At 27.5% G+C, this 21,630-nt stretch overlaps 1 protein-coding gene across 3 annotated transcripts in view; it reads left to right on the top strand.

Moving 5' to 3' along the window:
• Positions 1–246: 246 nt before the first annotated feature.
• The window catches only part of LOC111039434 (alpha-protein kinase 1-like), a 51,328-nt gene continuing 29,944 nt past the window's right edge, over positions 247–21,630 (top strand). For 2 of the 3 annotated variants that reach the window (XR_002605098.1, XM_022322958.1), the window contains exon 1: positions 3,392–3,712. The gene's annotated coding sequence lies outside the window, so the exon portion shown is untranslated. Of the gene's footprint in view, positions 660–3,391; positions 3,713–21,630 lie in introns of those variants that run through there. The other variant, XM_022322965.1, reaches the window with a different exon arrangement.

Below are 21,630 nucleotides of genomic sequence, written 5' to 3' on the forward strand. Positions count from 1 at the left end.
AACAAATATTGGACAACACTGTAACAAAAGTGTGCAATTTTAAAATGTTTTAGTAAATTAGTGGAAACGTACTTCGTGTGACTTAACTTGATTTAACTGTTAATGATAATTATTATATTATAATGTACTCCCCGCTTATGTAAGAACATTGCACTATTATACCTATTATACTATTATGCATATGATATAAAGTATCATATAATATAATGGTTATCGGGACGGGCGTGTTCATAAACATTTCAACCGTAGTATAGAGCAGCTCTATGCGAATTTACGTACAAAACATTATATAGGTCAATATAATTTATACTTCTATAAAAGCCAGTAAATTTCAACTATAAATTGATTTGTGCACTTTTATATATATATACACGCCAATATAATATCAGTATGAATACTTAAACTATAGATAGAAACGCAGTCGATTATTTTTGCCTAACTCGATTACAACGTCATAGTATCATAGTTTATATTGTGTTAAAATGTTTAAATAATTTATATTTCAACGGCGCGAGTGAGAAATTTCAGTGTTTTGTTACTTTTTATTTTACATAATATTACCTATAACATACTAATCTCGAATACGATAATAAAGTATATAAAGTGATAGTTACAATTATTTGAAGATCTACTAATGTGAAGTACCTACAATGGTATAGGTATGGTATTACAACTACCGTTAATCATAATAATAATTAATAACTAAAATATTAGACCTAATTGTTATCTGCTTAATGCTTATATTATCACATCTAACAATTAGTTATCAAAATTCAAAAGCTTTAGTTGATAACAGAATAAACAAAAATAAGTTCTTATGAAGGTACTTGATTGCGCAAAATATATAGTTACATTCAACAAACATCTTTTGTACCTATACAACTCGTTGACAATGAATCTAAGTGATGCACTTTTAGAACGCATAAGTTCGTCTAAATGAGGAGATCCACCGAATATCGGATGTAAAAAGTATGTTTTTGTTTAACGATTTCTATATGGATCAGTGAACTCTTTATTGGATTTTAATATGATAAAATACAAGCAGGCGCTTAGATAATGTATTAGAAATATAATATATACTATATTATTGTGTATGATTAATATTTAAGTATTTGTTTTTCAATTCCAATAATGAATATAAAAAGTATGTAAAAATTTAATTTTTAAAAATATTACCATTTAGTGTTTATTTATTTTTCAATATTTATTTACATAAATACTTATAGGTACATAATACATAATATGCATATAGTATATGGTATTTGCAAATTAGTATTATGTATGTAGGTAAATATAAGTTTCAGTAGAATCTATACACATTTTTTGTACATACAGATTATAGGGTAATTCGCCCCTTATTTTTCTTTAAAAATGATTAATTATTTATTTATTTATTCAAACCTAATTTTTGGAATTTTTTATGTTTACGTCTTAATAAGGACCATATTTTCAAATACTTAGATTTTTAAACCGATTGAGGGGTGTATCGTGATGATCCCAACTTATTTTGTTCAAATGAAAATTCCCCTTATTTCTAATAAATTTTCAGTCAGATGAATTATTTGAAAACTCGTATGTATCTGAATGGAAATTTTTAGAACAAGTAGTTTTTGAATAAATTAATCAACTTTTTACACTAATAATAATATAAGTCGGTGGTAATTAGGTTCAGAAAATATTATGGGGCTTTGATAATTTGATAAATGTTAATAATTAATATTTAACTATAGACATTTTATTATTTATAAAAATTGTTGGGGTATGACTAATATTTATTAGATTCAATATTCAATCTGTTTAGTATTTTTACAGAAAACCCATATTAGAGGACTATCATCCTAAATTTCTAACTTCCGATGTGTAAAAATTGTACTAGCTCAAACAGGGGAGTCCCTAGACAGTTTTCAAGGAGAGTGAACCTATAAATAAAGATTTTGTTCATTAATATTTCGTTAACAATGAGAATAATATTATTCATTAAAAATTGTTATGGTGGGGGGGGGGGGAATGGAGGGCGAATGTGCTTGAGCGCAGAACATCGCAAAAATTGATTGTTTTCCTTTGAAAGAAATGTGTATTTCCAACTACAACACTCTTATAAATGGTAAAATACAATTAAATAATTAAAAATGTGGTTCTTAAATATAATTAAAAATACTTAAACTAGAATTTAAATAGATTCATAGTTAAAGGAAAAGAATGATGGTCAGAAAAGAGCGGTGAATCACCCAGTATATTATTAAATTATGTTAAGGGTTATTTACAACTAACATTTGACTTATCTCGGTTTTGACCTCAAGACCTATTTGCTCTGGTTTTTATCTGAAGTGAGCTTGGAAAATGAGTCATTGACTTATTATACTTGTATATGTACTTATCATAGATCACTCTCAACCAAATTTGGTTTAGATTTAAGCTTAACAGAATTGGTGTCACTAGACGCTCCCTTTATTATGTCATTTAATTGTTTTTTAACCCCACATTAAATTTTCATTTATTGTTTTTAATTTTACAAATTGTATCCATTTTCGTATTTACTATTTTATTAAATTATTTCTTGTATCGATTCATCTGCGGAAAAAAATATCTGCGTTGAGGACCTCATTGTAAACTTCTCACGTGTATAATAAATGGTAAAGTTCAACAATAATGTGCATAAAGAATTCGGTAGAAATATTCTTGAACTCTTTCTAATAGTCTAATCACTAATGGATACAATCAGCCGGTACGAGCGCAATAACATTTAGTACCTATAGGTTGTTAACCCGATCATTATTAATTGATATCGAGCCTGCAAACTTCGGTTTTTTTATCATAAAAAATAGAGATCTGTCTCCAGTTATTACGTAATTTCAATATTACGATTAAAATAACCATTTAAACGCGTTATATTATAATACTGTAATATAGTAGTTGTGGCATTATCTAAGAACAATAAACCGTATATCACGAATAGGTACAGTTACCTACATACTACCTAATATAAATATGTAATAATTTAAAACGGTAGGTATACATAATCTACCAATTATATATAGAATACCTATAATATACATACAAGTATGATGATTAGCTTGCCGCTGCAGTGCCTAGGTATATATGGCTAATAGTACGTCCGCTGTGCAGCTATGCGCCGCTAAATTTATTTGCGGCCAATAATTTATGGCAAGTCGGATTGATAAGGCCCGCGCCAATTATTATACCTATAATAATATGATATTATTATATACCTACGCCTATTATTATTTAAGGCAGAGAAAAAATTTTAAAAACGAACTTCACTTCCGAAAAAAAAAAAATGTATAAATTATCAAGAAAAATGTTATCAATTACCTACGTCATTAAAATATGCACGTTGCACGTGCCCGACCTTTATTGCACTCCGAATAGTAATTAGATGTTACATAGCTATCACACTGTGCGTTAGGTACCTACGTCTTATCTGCCAAAATATTCTATGCGCTTATTTATTATATTGGCGTATATATCTACCGATTACAGAAAAGAAAAAAAACAAGAAAGAAAAAAAAAACGAATTGAGTCACTGTTATGAAACGCTTCTAATACATACATTCGCGGATTATCGTGTACAAAGTGTGTTAATGCTGTGTATATTATTATAATAGTGTGCGCCTAGAACGTATTCGCTACAATGTTATTTCAATGGCAACTTGAAATGGCGAATTAACTAAGAAACTCAATAGAACTTATAGTAAGTAACAATAATATTATTTAAATATTATACGCTTATCGATGGGTGATTTATCAAAAATCGAAATCTTGATGAATTTTTTTTTTTCGTTAAATTATCAGACATTAGGTAATTAAGCGACTTGTTCGCCAAAAACTATTATCAGTCATTAACGTGACAGGGTCATTATTATCACCTTACTGCGGTGCCCACGGGTAGTTATCTAACGCGGGTGTGTTTATTTCACAGAGAAGGGGTAATCCCCTTCTCTCATGATTCAAAAAATGACGACAAACAACAGCTGCTAACGTCTTCTAAAAATAATAAATTAATAATGTTTGCTAAAAAACAAAATATTTTACATTTTGAATTATAAAACGTAACAATTTTCATTACTTTGTAGACAATTATCATATAATTTTTAATATTTATAGTTGTATAATTAATCATAATATAGATTGAAGATAAATTCAATTACATTTTTAATTATTTAAATATTGTATTATATTTATAATATTAATTTTATTAAATATTACTTGTAATAAACACAAACATATAAAATATTGCATGCCTCATAATTGTTTCAAAAAAGGTTAAATGTTTTTTTTAATTTTGTAAAAAATGTGTTTTAGATAACTATTTAATTATTCTTAAATAATTCAATAATTTGGTGGATACCTATTTAAAATCAATTTATAGAAATCAGTGTATTAAGTTGTCATCAAAATTAATATTTAAAGCAAATAAATAGGTAAGCAGGTACTTTATACCACTTAATTAACTAATTTGTTTTAATTTTATCAACAATAGTTATAGTAATATTATAAGATATCAAGTATTAATACATATTAGAGTACAATATGTCTATAATTCTATTTCAAATGGAAAATTTGAAGAAGATATAGATTTCAAAAAAACTGCTGAATTTATAATTTCATGATTTTTAAATTCTGAGTAGAGCGGTCAATACATAAGTATTGGTTTCACAGTTATGTAAATATTATTTTATTTATATTATTTATAAAATTATGTCACGTCTATAAAATAATCAATACCTTTAATCACTGTAACTATCATTATTTTTCTTTAAAAAAAAACAGCTTGAAGTTTATTTCACTTTTAGCGTAGGTACTATAAGTATTTTTAATATTGAGAACTTCAATAATTTCTTGATGTCTAGTTAATTTAAACCAGTTTAGTTCATATTCAACCCCCAAAAAAATGTTTTCTTCATAGGACGTTACACTGAAATCTGTTGCCTCCGTCTTACAAGTGCGTAAGTACATACCAAATTTTTAACTCAGCATATCTAGTTTAAAAATTAGAGTGAATTTACCTCATGTAAAAATGAAAGGTAAGATAATTATCTAGGGCATCTCAAGAGCTTTTTTTATAGGTATTTTAATTTTAAAGTGAGTTATGAGTATGTTAAAATTGTAAATATTGTTTGTATATCTTAGAATACTCACAACTCAATTTAAAATTAGTATACAATAAATATGAGATATCTTAGATAATAATCTTACCTTGAAATTATTAAGAGGTCAAAGAGGTCAATTTACTCTAATTTTGAAACTTGCCGAGCTAAACGTGATCTTCTGAGCCTACTCACTTGTAAGACGGAGACAACAAATGTCCGTGTAACATTCTCTTAATCATTACATTTCAGAATTCGATTCTTGCAATTTATTACTGCACTTGAACCATCTAGAATCTATATAAGTATGTATTTTATAAAGCCATGAAACATGGGTACTTGTGGTACTTTATGGAAAATAAAAATGTATCATTATAATCAGAATAATCATACAGAATTAGTTCACTGAATTTTCAAATTTCACAGTGATATTAATTATAATTGATACCTAAAATATTTAAATACACTCTACAGTATTCAAAAAATAATGATTTGAAAAAAGTTATCAACTGGGCCAAACACAGTGGGACATGCTGATATATACACTACTAAGCAACCTACCCGATACCTTCGTATAATTTAAATGAATTATGGCCAAACCGAACGAACCGAGACGACATTGTCCAACACTGAAACCACTGTTCCAGTACTTTTTAATTTATATAATAATGGATTCGTATCGCGTTATGATACTTATATTATAACAGACTAAGTTACTTTTTTTTCGATTTTCTGAAATCAAAAAATCAAAACGGAAAATTATGGTCTTAAATTCAATAATTATAATAACATTTAAAAGGATTTAATTTGCTACACAAAATAATTGAATTTTTTTTTAAAAGTTAGATCATAGTGTATCATACTAGGTGTTATCATGATGTTTATAACTTTAAAAATATTTTGACTCGTGTTGAATATAGGAATATGAAATTTCAGATTAATGTTTGTTTTTTTTAAACTAATGTCGATACCATTTTTTTCGAAATGTAATACCAGATACTTCGTAAATTTTTGTTAGTCGAAATTAAAAAAAAACGACGAGCGTAAGTCCACAATAATTTTTATGAGCATTTGAATTTAGAATTTTGACAAAATTCGTAAAAAATCATGAACCGTTTGAGTTAGAAATTCATACAAATTTTTCTTTTCATGTCTAAATTTTAAAAATTCAATACAAGATTCCTTATAAGTTTGTCTATCTTTATAAAAAAAAAAGAAAATTTTCTGCCGGAAAGTCAAATTAAATTTAATGTGAATTTCAAGTTGAAATTGTACGCAACATTGGATATTCACTCGATTTCTCATGTAGCGATTTTCTTATTTTGCCGTAATTCAAAAATGAATAACTGTTGACACTTGAAATTTACACCATATGTTTATTTCATTAATTCATATGCTTGATAAAATTTTCAATTTTCAATTTGATGATTCAAAAAGCATGACAATTTAATACAAGATTCTTGATATATTATTGCAATAGCAATTGAAAAATATTGAAAATATATATAGGCACAATTTTTTTTATAAGCATTTAAAGTTCAAATTTTGATAACATTAATCAAATTGAAAATTGAAAAATGATTTTGTTGTTAAGCATTTATAAAATGTTTAATTTTCATATCAGAGAAATTTAAGACAAGGTTCCCTCAAGCAGTTTTTTCTGTAACTAAAAATATATTGTTACAGTTATTTTTTTACAGATGTTTGAAGTTCAAATTTGGACAAAATCACATATTAACACAAGAATAACGACTTTCGTCATTTTGTTATAATTCGCTTCCAAAAACAGCCCAATTTCACATAAGTATATTTAATATTTTTCCAGCATCACTGATAGAGTGATAGTTCAAGAATAATAATAAATATTAATTCAACTTACTGGCTACCGTACTAAAAATAATATAAAATATCCTGGACTGACTTACCGCCTCCACTCGAAATCGTTTTACGTATGCAATGATTTTATATCACTGAATTCAAATTTAACACCATCCATTACATTGACCCACTTGTAACCTACTGTGTAGGAGAGTGACATCCACTTCCCCGACTTTTTTATATTTCAAATAGTTCGATAACAGTTTTTAAAATTTCTATTTTATACCTATCAAGAAAATAGTATGAGGTATCTTCACATCAAATTACAACTATTTTATCATTTTTTCCCCAAATTATCGATCGATTTAACACAACTTTTATTTACGTAAATTCTCCATGTCTTATTAAAATATTCTATCTATACAAATATACAATGTACACATTTTGAAAACAAGATGTATATTCCACATATTATCAATTAATTATTTTATAATATTTATTTATCCTATTTTACATTAATAATGTTATGTCGCGTTTTGTCAGTATTGAAATAAGAATGAAAGTATATGTTCTTAAAAAGTGTTTTCAATCTCGACATTTTAAATTGTAATACTTTTTTCGTGTAAACTGCTATACACATTTACAACAATGCCTCGCCTAAAGTACCATCTGCAGTGCTTCTTACTTCCTAATCGATTTTGTGGCTTTCGGAGTACTTAATTTTACTACCTCAAAACGTTTTTATTTGTGAAAAATCACACTATTTTTTAACCAATTTAAGTTTCCTCACTAACACATGGAACACAAAAACTAAATATAAGATAAAATAAGTTATATCTGATTTAAAATAGTAAAATGTATTCTTGGGCCATATGCACTGATCTCCATCATAACATATTTAACACATGTCGACATGTCGTTGCTCCTATTGGCTAGTCATTTTTTAAGGGAAATTATCATGTTTATTTCGTATGTCATTATCCAGCACTAAATCAACATATTATAAGAGAATTCATCACCATGTTTAGTTTGTTCAAACTAATCAAATATAAAAAATTTCACTTGTAAATTAAATAACAATGGTCTGAAGTATAACAAAAAATATATTATCTATATTAGGTATAAGTACTGAGTTTCAATAAACATAGAAACAATACAATATTATTAAATGTATACATATAATTAATGAATGTTTTTATAAATTATTAAAAGCTCATGCCTGCACATATCTTGAATAACATTTTCCGAAATGTTGACGAATTAATGATTTAATATTAATATTTCTATATTCATATGATTGGCATGTTACAAGTAATATTCCTTTAATATCAATATGTTATAAACAGGGCAAACTTTGAGGTCAATCATTTTTGTAGACATGGACTTGTTTAATTATGACCCTCTCTCGATTTCTGACGTCACATCAACCACTAACCTATATTACAACTAACTGCTCGAGTACTATTGATTTCAAACCTAAACCAACAATATCATCGATATAACTATATAGCTCTATTATATTATGTACCTACACATGTTTTTTTTGTTGTAAGAATTGAATCTACATATTAATTAAAATTATTTTAGATTTTTTTTTTAATCATAGGTACTTTTCTACTTTCATTAAAATAAATACATATTATAAGTACCTACATTTAAAACAAAACTGCATTTCTTAAAGGAACAATTAATTTGATATGCTACTCGTTTAGATGAGACTTGTTCCAAGGACTGCGCTATTAATTATCAAAAGACATGTACATATAACCTACTAGTTTTTTACTTTGAACTAAATACTAAATTGTATCATATATAATTTATATATATAAGTATGTATATAACAATATGCTATTAAGGCGACCTGGAAATAAATTTATTAACCACGCATCAAATTGAAACATATCACTAAATCAGTTTTGTACTCCGTCATATTTATATCCGCTCGCCCATATTATTTAGTCGATTTTGTATCTGAGCTATTGCATTATAGACATAAGCTCTCAGCCATTACGGTGACATGATTGCATATTTGGACTTATCCCTTCTTATCATAAGAAAAACAACCAGACGGTATTTTTTTGTAATATATATATTATGCTTTATCCCCTCGCTTTTCCCTCGATGTGCTCAACGACGGGTTATGGAGTTTTTTTTTTCGGTATGCCTTACAAGTAAAAGCCGATATAGTCGCACGCGACCGTTTTCCGGATGTGCATACTTGGACACATTGGCGAGGACTATTACACCGTGTCCAAGCGTGTACGTCAGTGTGTGAAAAATTATACTAGAAAGTGTGTGCTTAACGCGATTTACGAGCAAGGCTTCAGCACCTCGTCGTACGGCTTCGCGAGCCCACGCGCTCGACGACCCTTTTTCCCATCCCGATCCATTTCCACTGGTTAATTATTAACAAACGAGGCAGACCGTGCATTGTACGAGTGGCGTGCAAGTAATAAGAAGGGTTTTTAACAAATCTAAGTAGAAAACAGTAAAACACTAAAGACTCATGTATAACTGATCGTAAACAGACATTGTTAAATGTTAGTATACTCGTGTACTCACTACTCATGATTATTGCAGAGCCAGATATAATATTTTTATTTTTTAATAAATGATTTAGGTACTTTAAATGTCTATAATATTATAAAATAATACACGACTATCAAAGTTCCATTAAAATTTGATATTTTAATATTCATTATAAATGTTCAGGTATATTAATGTATATCTACTTAAACTAGACAATATTACAATAAGTAGGTACTTATGCTAAAAACAAAAATTAGTTCCTTTATGTAATAATTGTAATACAAATCTACTCAAACGACAAAATTACATTTCAGTTTAAGAACTTTAATAGCAGATAATCACCGAAAATAAACATTTGGAATAATTGTATCTATTGAGAATACAATAAATTGATGCATTTTAGACAGCGCTCTGTTGGCAACTATATAATAGGTATTTAATGAGCGATACACGACAAAGCGAACATATATATATACCTTATACACCAAAGCTAACGTGTTTTTATTTATAATGACAATGAATAATATTGTTATGATTTATTGACACAAAAAAAAAATCGAGAAACCAACAGCGGGAACGATCATAGAATTCAAATTATCGAAAACAGTCGAAAAATGTGTGGTCGACATTGTAAATATTTAGTCAACTGCAGACAACAGAACAGTCACATGATAAACATAGATGATGATAATATGTAGTAAGACCATATCGTCATTATCGTTATTTATGCATCCACTCTTTATAATATTATGTATGTGTCCACTGATCTGGTTGGAAAAGAACGCGTGCGAACAATTACGTTTCGTTGTCCGATGCCGTATTATATTGTACTCCGGTTTGTATATATTATAACAATAATTGTACGAGAAACGGAGTCTATGTTCATAAATAAAGGGAAACGACCAATAAAAACGAATCGTACAATGTACAGCGCCCTTCGCGTGCCGATGTCCATATCATATTATTCATAATATATTATATTATACACATTATGGTTACACAATAGCTGAGGGGTTATGCGCGTCGCCGTCGTGACAAATTATAAAACCGGAACATTGTTGTTTTCTTATATTCTATACATATCATCCGACGTCGCGGGGGTGTGAAAGGGCCGTGAAATGGAGAAGACTGTGGTACATAAATTCTCGACGACCGCGACAGTGGCATATATAATAAGCGAGTTATTAGGTAGGTATGTAAAAGTAGGTATGTTTATTATTATATATACGGATCAATCGCAGAGTTGGTGTATATATTGTATAGGACGAGTTGTATATTATGACGGTCATCGGAATAAGGGGAGAAAAAAAAGGTAAATTATAATTAATTTTAGAAGTCACAACAGACAATAATATTATTGTAATCTCTACGTGATAATATCTTATTGTACAATAATATATTAAGACACTGTTGAGTGTATGATGGTGCGTCGATCGCCGCAAGGTTTGTAACTGCAATTTTTTTGTGTCTTTTCCGAACGAAAACCATTTTTCAATCAGTCTTATTCGGTGTAATATTATTACGCTCACAAAACGTAATCTATTGTAAGATAATATGGTATTTGTCATCTAGTTAAACTCACATAGGTATTAGCTGAATATGATTTGTATAGTAGATCCCGTTGCTCCACACCCACATCTTAATATAGACTCACGTTTAGACCGTATAAATCCCGACGAAGAAATCGAAAAATTAAAAGACCGCTAAATGTAATATTATTAGACATTACACTGCAATCGAAAAATAATCTTCCGCAAATAATACAACTAAAAGTAAAAAATAATTAATATCAAAAACCATTTGATTCCCGCCGGAGGAGGGGGGGGGGCTATATAATCGAAATGCATATAGTTTCGATGTTAATTTCGAATAGTCTAATGAGTATCGGTAGAGCTATATAGAAGCCATATTATAAAATATATCAATTACCTAATAGTGTTAATGTATACCTACGTAATATAAACGATATAGTGGTGTGGTATAACACTTTATAACACGTGTAATCCCTTCTTTTACAAAAAAAAACATGTTTTTCACATCAATTATTTGCTTCAGTTATTCACTAAATACGCATAAAATGTGTAAATCCTTTACGATAAAAGTGGTTTTTTTTTGTAACAAAGGATTTAAACTATAATAATTTTCCGAATGATTAAAAAACAAACAAAATACAAGCGTTATTGAATTTATCGTGGCACATTTCGTGTATTATATAATTCATCGTTTACCTGTTTTTATATTTTAACATTGAGTTATGAATTTTTAAGCAACTGGCTTTATAATGCTTTAATCGAAACAGTTAAAATATCTAAATATTGGCCCACTAATTCACAAAACTAAAACTCTTCTTATAGTCATAATAAATTATTAAGCTATCTACGAATTTGTTTCACAGTTGATATTTAATGACTTGTAATACACACTTAATTTTCATTTAATTTTATTACTCAAGTTTTTATGTTATTAGGTACTTCACGTTTTAGTGAATTTTCGCATAAAAATTTCAATATTTGCATGTGCAATTTTTACATATTTTTTTCATTATTTTTTTTGCAAAATATTATAAATTGATAATGTTTAAATATACATACGCGCACACCTACTCAATTGTTTCTTCTTCAAAAACTGTAACTTAAGGCAGGAATGTTCAATGGATAATACATTTTTTCCAATAACTTAAATATGGTTCATCATATGTATTTAATTAACAGCTAATATTTCAAACTAGTTTCATAAAATAAATGTTATTATTAAAAATCTGTGATTTTAAACATTGTTAAATTGTTTATAGATAATGTTTTAAAGCTTTATTTGCATAATTAAAATGTATTATGAATACTATTGGTATACTTAATTAATAACTCTCAAATTAATTATAAAAATGTATTTTTTTTATAGAATTTGATAACTTTATAAAATATAAATCTAGTGTAAATACGTTTTGTAAAATGTTTCAACAAAATGCCTATTGTATATTATAATAGGCAGGTTATGTAACTGCAGTAATACATAACAAAAATATATAACCATACCTACTACCCAGTTTTTACTACCAGTAAATAAATATGATAACTATGTATTTGGCGAACATAATAATATATTGCTAAAATGCTAAGTATAACTTAATATTTGTATACATCTGCTATATAACATTAACTCGTAAAACAAGTTATCTACAAAATATTAGCAATGGTAAGAACATGTATTTGAAGTATTTCATACAGTAGGTATAGCTTACCAATATTTATAATTGATTAAATTTTTGATGGGGGGAGTATTGGGGAATAGTTGGATATCCTTCCGCCAAAACAAGTTGGACCCCTAGTTATTTAATTAACTATAGGTACTTGCCTAATTATAAATTGCGTATCGACATTTTTAGGAAAATATTTGACTTATTGTTTGCAAGAAATTTAAAATGTTTGCTCTGATGAAAAACATTTTAAAATCCTTAAATATTAGAAAAATAAAAGAAAAAAAAATTATTTTTGCTAAAATGTAGAAATGTTAAATATTAAAAAAAATGACTTCCAACTGTATAAAAAATACTCTAAAAAAAATCAATGCTTTTCAAGATAACGATTGCTAATAACTGTTGAAAGAATCACTCTGTGTTACCTATAATGCTGTTATGCATATAGACATAATACGGATAATATTATGTAGTATATACATTTCATCGTGTCTATATCATATTCAATATTATATTATCCAGTATTTTAATTTTGAACTGATCAAATTGCAATAAAATTATCAGGGATATACTCTTAGCATAATAGTGGTTATCTTACAAAAAATGAAAGTCGAACATAAATCAGATATCAAATTGTATTATGTAACATGGTATAGCACTGAATAATAGTACATTAGTACACCCCAATTATTATTTATTAATAACGCTGTATAATAAATAATAACAAATAATCATTTGCTCATAGTACGCTGTGACTATATACTCAAAAAATATATTTTCATATAACAGTTTAGAAGGATTATAAAAGCGTTCAGAAAATCAAGAAAAAAAATTTGCCCGTCTCTTGTTGTGCCGTTTGATCGTACCTACATAACACAGTACAACACACTCATCACTCTCGCACACACATACTGTACACTGTAACTCATTTTGTGTGTGTGTGTGTGTGTGTCTCTCTCTCTCTCTATATATATATATATATATATAATATTTATTTATTTATTTATTTTGCTAATTATGCCTGTATATAATATAAATACACACACTTAATAATATTATAGACGTCCGACTGTACATCTATATAATAATAATATGTATGCGGACGTTCACATTAACAGTCAGCAAAATACGATTTTCGAGACGTTCATTTATTGGACACCCATCGATGTTGTCATTTCCTGTAGTGTTGAGCCCGACCATTGTACAATAGGCCCGTCGATCGGACAGCGCCGCCGAGAAAATGAGTTCTTTATTTTTATTATAATAATAATGCACAACATGTAACGTTAAACCCGCCGTGCAGAACGCCCATAATGCAACTTTGACTACTCGACAAACGATTCGTCAGCGAGTTTACAATGTCTGGGGTTTGTTTTTTTGTTGTTTTTTTTCTCTCCTTTACGAAATCAATGATTAAAAAATAATAAAAAAAATCGTTTTCCCTCAGACACACCGCGCGCAAGTCCTCGGGCAGTGAAAATAACTGCCGCTTTACGTTCTAATAATATTATATATACGTGTGTTATTCTTTGAACTACTCGGCGAGACAATATTATAACCCACACACACACACACACACACACACATACATTATAATATACACGTATTATTATACATGCAATAATAAAATATATATAATACGGCTCATATAATAACTCATCACGACCGAGTGGTGTAGGTACATCATGATAGTGATATTCGCTCACATCACTGCGCCGTAACGATTGAAATTAATAATAATTTCGTTCGTGCCTATATAATATAATATTATATTTACACATAACATTATAATTGCGCACTACATATCGTTATTTACGCACGTACCTGTACTTATATACATATTAATGTTATTATAAATTATAGTTTATGTCATTTTTCTATCGCCTCTTCCGATTATATTACACGCGATATTATTACGGATTCGAAACGAGCTAGTTATTATAATATTATAGGTATTATATTATGTATGTATATGATATGTGTTTGTGCGCAAGCTTTCATCATATAAACAAGCCCGCGAGGTCCGGCCGGTTCGGGTAATAAATATCTATTTCATTTACAAAAGTCGTTAATAAATTACGGTTAATTAAAAACTGATATCAAAGAACATTAATATTTTATCAATTTATAAAACGTAATAATATAATATAATCGAGTAGCTGCAAAATAATAATTGAGAAATAATATAATTAATTGGAAATTGTATCCTTATACGCGAATAGTGAACTTACACCATTTTATAGTTTCATTTTTAAATAATATGGTATTTTATTTTATTTTATTTGTTTGAATTAATATTAAAATGCAATAAATACGTTTTTGCACCGTGGTCCATAAAGACAAGAGAGCTTTGATAGTTTCGATTACTCGTAAACTTAGGTTTGCAACAGCCAACAACATGATAAAATTGAATGTCAAACTATATCAATTATCAGTATCAAACCTTTTTGAAAAATTACAAAAATACTATTCCACTTATTGCGATTCACCTTGTGAATTACCTGTTTAAGCTATAAGTTTGACTTGATTGGTTTTTTTAATGTTCTATTCACATAATATTATCGGAAGGTAACTAAACTCATAACTAACATACTATTTACATTTTATATGTTTAAAGATTTGTTTTTACTAGATAAATTATAGGTAGACATTGAGACTTTAAGTTGTAAGCCTATAGTTTAATATTTTATCAGACTTGATGTGTATTAAAAAAATGATTAAAACAAAAATTGTTAAGGAAATAATCGGCGCTATTCATGTATCATTAATTTATTTTTAAATCTATAATCATTACATAATTATAATACTAGCATTATTTTTTTAATTTAAACTAGACCCTATTAGGCCACATTCCATTCTATGAAGTTGAAGCGTTAGGAGTTGCTAATGAAAATGATTTATTATGGTTCTAGTAAAAATTAAACTAAAAATCTAACACAAGAAGTTAAATAATTAATTGAATTACTTTTTAATCAATAAAAAAAAATATTGGTAATAATTTAATCTAATTTGACCTAAACTCTAACATCTATAAAATTCTAATTTTACGTGATTATCAAGAAGTATTAGTCTGTATAGTCCTTTACTGAAATTAAAATGTTTTTATTAAAACTTCGTTGCTCAATAGTTTATCAATTTATATAATGTTTAATATTAAAAATGTCAAAATAATGTTATCATATTATAACTTTCTATAAGTTGTACCTACTGTTCCTATGAGGTATAATAATCAAAACATGTTTGTGCAGATTGATATGAATATATGATAAATCACTTTAAGTTGTTATTATAAGATCAAACATTACCGAAAAAAATTAAAACTGTATTTTTATTCACCCCGACAATAATATTCATGTTTGATTATTTTAATGTAATGTAATTTTCTTTTACTTATCTTAAAGTTCTTCTTCATTTCTTAAGTTCTACGTACATTTTCACAATATTTTTGGTGGAAACATTTATTAACTTAATTTATATAATTTTCTAACGTATAGGTATTCCTATAACATATTACATAATTTAAAAAAAAACTGTAAATGTTTGTAGTTTGTATTTATTGTTTTTAATGTCATTAAATTGTCAATGACACAATTTTCAACTTCTTCTTCTTCAGCTGATAAAATTAAAACAAATAAAAACTTCAATATCTGTCCTATTTCGTTAAAAAATTAATTTGAAAATTCCAATCTTATCGTTGTATTTTTCTTCACCATGCTTGACCTAAATGAAAACGACAACCCTTCGGCCATCCTTCTGACACTGGCACATGACACGTTGTAAGTCCACTTATATTACATTTTATCTAGCTTCGAATAACTTTGGATTAAGTAAAATGCTTTTGTATCAGTATCAATAGTTTTACTCGGAAGTAAAAAAGTAAACTCGAGAAAATATTAATTGTGTTTACTCAATCCATTGCAAATAGCTGTCATATAGCTTTAGACAGCTTTTAAATATTTTATAAATAAATACCGTTTTCATTGGACTTTTACTTCAAAATTTCTGTTCCAAGAAAATACTATAATATTCATTTGAATATCATTGACAAACAAAAAATGTTTCCCATGATTATAGTTATCAAATAACAATTATTTAATGCGTCATGAATTTCATTCAATGTTTTAGGTAATGTTGACAATAATACGTGTTGCAACGACGTGCATAATATCGTAAATAAATATTTATTATTTAAAGAATATTTGTGTATTTTTTCTGATACGACATAAATGTGTATCATCAATGGTATTAAGTATTAATATTATCAGATTTAGCAACTCAAACTCATTACTTTTTATTTCAAATGGGCTCCCAAATAATGTTTTTTGAGCTTTGATGTTGGAGTTATTGCTCAATATTTGCTTTTTTTGTCATTTTATTTTCTTCTCTTTCATGATTTTTTTATTAATAATAAATTTTTAAAGAAGGTAAAATTAAAATTATTTGATTTTAAGTATGCCATTATAAATTATGTTTGTACAAGTCCAACAATTATCGGCCAAAACTTTATTGCTAATCAAATTTAAACCTTTCAAACATTATATTACATTATTATTTTTGTTTTTTTTCACTATACACAATAATTCAATGTCTACTCGACATGTACGTTAAACTTTATAAAATGTATACGTTTCAATTACTATACACTAACATTTACGTTTACCATTTACGATTAGCGGAATAACAATAATAGTGTATCTACAATAAACCATCAACACAAATGTACCAAACACATGGCCAATGACCATCATGACATTTATATTAAAATACGTATTTTATTATTTAACTGACAGTAGTGGTTATCGGGTTTAGTTTTTTGAACACTGAAAGGAATCAGTTACGAGAATCAAACCTGTTATAAATTGATTTGGGAATTAAAGTTGCACACTCAAGTTCGTTACGCAAATCACTGCACTGTGCCTCATTTAGACATTTTGCAACCCCGACGAAGGACATGGGAGATAGATTCTCATGAACGTTTTATTTTTTTAGCTATCTATTGGTCTATGTGCACCTTTTCAAAAATATGAACTCTTCCCCTTCCCTTAGATAAAATTGAGTGTATGCCGCTCAAGCCCCACTCATAATTCAATATATAAGTTACATTATAGACTATGCAAATACATTTTATATTTTTTCAATATAGGTACATAGGTTAAACTATTTATAAATAATTAATAATAATTTTCGATAGCTGATAGTTATAAATACATTAGTTCTTTGAATTTTAAATAGCATACCTAATATATTATACAAAATGATTAAAATAATTCACAAGTGAACACATTTTGATAACAACATTTTGACGCGTTGCGCGACGTACTTGAACAAACTACTTTTTAAATTGATCTAATCAAATCCAACCCTCATTTCTGTATCGTTTTATACATACATACCACAATGACTCAAAGTTAAAATAGTTTGAAACAGATGAAAAACAAAATCATAAGAAATATATTATGGTTAAAAACATTCAACATCTTAACTTTGTACTCATACCAATTATACAATAACTTAATGAAAGACAAATCAATTTTAAATGATTTCTCTTGTGGATTAAAGAATAATTTGTACTTATTCGGGTAAGGATCTAATAGATCTAAAATTGAAAAATAAATTGAAAATCTGTGGTTAAAATTCGATCATAAAATATTTAGGTACGTTAAAAGTGTGGTAGGCCAGTTTAAAAATGTTAGTTTAAACTTTAAAGTATACCCAAGTAAATCTACTTACATAATCTTTACTTTCAAATTAACCTCGTGTCTTAATGTTACTCCCTATATCATCCCTATCCCCACTTCTCCAACAATATTACACTTGGGCTCAAAACATTCAATCCAAAAGATATTTTTTAATTATCCTTTCTATAAATTTCAATAACTCTATTTAAACTCTATTTTTTAAACTCTATTCTACTTCGCAGTAGTGAAACACTTTCGTTAAAAATAAACTGCTTAATACAGTATACCTATACAACTATCTGAAAACTTTGGACTTGAGGGCTATTATAGTCATAGGGGTTATTACAACAATTATATATTGTCTAATAGAAAAATATTATAATTCTTAGGAACTGATACATTTAAATAGCTCAACCATGATTATCGATTACCATCTATTTAAGTTAGGATAGGTTATAGGCTATACATATAGGCTATAAGGTGTGGGTACCAGTATTAATTATTTTAATTGGTGATCGTTCAACAAAAACAGGTATTCTAAAAAGTTATTCAAATATAAAATATATTTATAGTGATATATGTAAGTAATATGAATAATATAATTTTATAATCAGATGAAGCCCTCGTCATCATTACATTGCATTTACAATGGAATTAATAAGCAATGGCTTCACTAAAAACTACACGTGTATTTAAATGTGTATAATATATAAAATTACAATAAAAAAATAATAATAAACACTATAACCCACAGATAACAAAAGTGCAGTATATTTATATACTATTTACAACGATCACGATCATTATGTATGTATGTATATATTAAATGAACGTTTTATAAACTATTTATTTCAATAATTCGTATATGTTTTCTCAACATAATGACACAAGAATGTCTATTTCCGATAAATTTAAAAAAAATTGTTCATTTCAATAAAAACAATTTATTTAATATATTATTTAAGTACGTTTAGATATAATTGATGATATTGAGCCATATCAGTATAGGTATAATACGTATACACGAATTTGAATAATACATATAGTGATTTATATATTTAGTGATTAATTACATAACATACCCATAATAATTTTGTAACAACACATTTGAGACATGAGAATGCAAAGATTTGTCAGAAAATAACATTCTAATTATTTTAATTTATAAGTAATTGTTATTGAACACAATAGCCAATAGATATATGTTTTCATTTTAAAAAAATTTTTTTTTACGGAGAGCCCGCGGAAACATAGGCTCTTAGGTGTGGGGTGGTATTGTAGGAGGGTATTATGTATATTTTGTTTGGTAGGTTTTTATATTGGTATGGTTGCGTAACACGTTTTTGTGTATGTGTGGCAAGGATATGTTGATAAAAACCCGGATGGTCACCCATCCAGTTGGTACGTTTACTCTTTCCGCAGATTGAACATAAGACCGGGCCTCACCAAGCCACAAAAGACATATTATAGGTACCGACATGGCCGCATGTTTTATATATATATATTGTATTTAAGATTAAAACCATATTATAGGTACAAATAATAAATAAAATATGCCGTTAAATAATATTTTCGGTATTATACGTGCTTATTGCTTATAACGACTGTACCTCTTCGTATCTATAATATTGTTTTGTTAAATAAAATAAAATATATTTTACTTAAAGTTCAAATAGTATCGATCGATTGGGTGCCGATAGGTAATCGGCTGCAGCAGGGGGGCATGATGCAGCGAGTACCAGGATTTGAGCTTTTGGCAGTGTGCTGGGGTTATGGCTGATATATTAACAACGAATACCACAAGGCACATCGACCTTATTTTAAAGCACAGTTTGACACATTTTACATAATCATGAAATCTCTATAGATGCTTACAAGTATGTGAAAATCAAAATCTGCGCGTTTAACATTTTGTTCGTGAATGTTTGGAGGGAACAGCCCAGTAAACGCTATTATTTTAGTCTTATCACTAATTAGCATTTCGCCTCATATATTATTCTTAAATTTAATTATATAAATTTATAAATGAATATACGATATTATGATATTAAATCTAAACAATATTTTGGTCAAAATAAATTACTTACCTACTATACACTTAGGCGTATAAGCTGACAGCGTAGAGAACTACTGGTTTTTATTCTCGAGAAATACTTAATGATCATTCAAATACCGCCCGGTGTAAAAACAATAAATTAATATTCTTACAAGTGAAATACATATACATGTATACATACCTGTCAAATTGTATTACATTTTATAAATTGGTTCTTCTCAGACCTAATCATTTACAACTCAATTTATGATACTAATATACGTATAACAATGAGATATAATAATTATATTTTAGATAATACTAATGATTGTCTATACATTCAATCGAACTAAAATTATTTTAAATACTTATGCATTACAAAATGTGTGTAGGTATAATACCTATTAAGATAATCATTACTCTTTGTTGTAATTATATATTAGGCGGTATATTCTATTTTATAAATTTGTTCTCCTCCAACCTAATCACTTAAAAATAATTATATTAGGTATATTCACGTTTAGCAATAATATATTATAATATCTCTATATATTACATATAAAAATGGGTGCGTTTTAATGTCAAATCAAACCAAACAAAAATTTAACTGCTTATGCATCAGGAAATTTGTGTGATCATTTATACTAAGGTGATTATTACTATTTTATATATACTGGGTGATTCAAAATGTACGTTACAGCCATTTTATCATATAAATATTCAAAATAGTGAAAAATATGTAATACAAAAGGTTTTTGATTTAGAAACATGTATTATAATTTCATAATTTTATAATTGTTTACTATATTTTAGGGGGGTTTGGGCAGTTAACTTTAGAAATTCAAATGTGAACCTATAATTGTTCTGCAAACATAATGTGAAGACAGTTTTTAAATATATTTGAGTGCACGAACAACATTAGTTAATGCAAAACTCTATGCTTGAGAGCTATTTAAAAAAGTATAGGTTTTCTTTTGAATTTCTAAAGTTGACCTTCCAAAACCCCAATAAAATATTCTAATCAATTATGAAATCATAATAAATGTTTTTAATCGAAAAAACTTTTGTATTGTATATTTTTCATTATTTTGAATATTTATATGATAAAATGGCTGTAATATACATTTTGAATCACTCTGTACCTACCTATATATTTTATAAAGAAATATACGGTAGGTGAATTGTATTTTATAAATTTGTTTTCTTCGGCCTAACCACTAACAAATCAATTTATTACATAAGTGAGTTTAACAATACGATAATACTATG

The sequence above is a fragment of the Myzus persicae genome, unplaced genomic scaffold (genome assembly GCF_001856785.1).
Source record: "Myzus persicae strain clone G006 unplaced genomic scaffold, MPER_G0061.0, whole genome shotgun sequence".
Lineage (NCBI taxonomy): Eukaryota > Metazoa > Arthropoda > Insecta > Hemiptera > Aphididae > Myzus > Myzus persicae.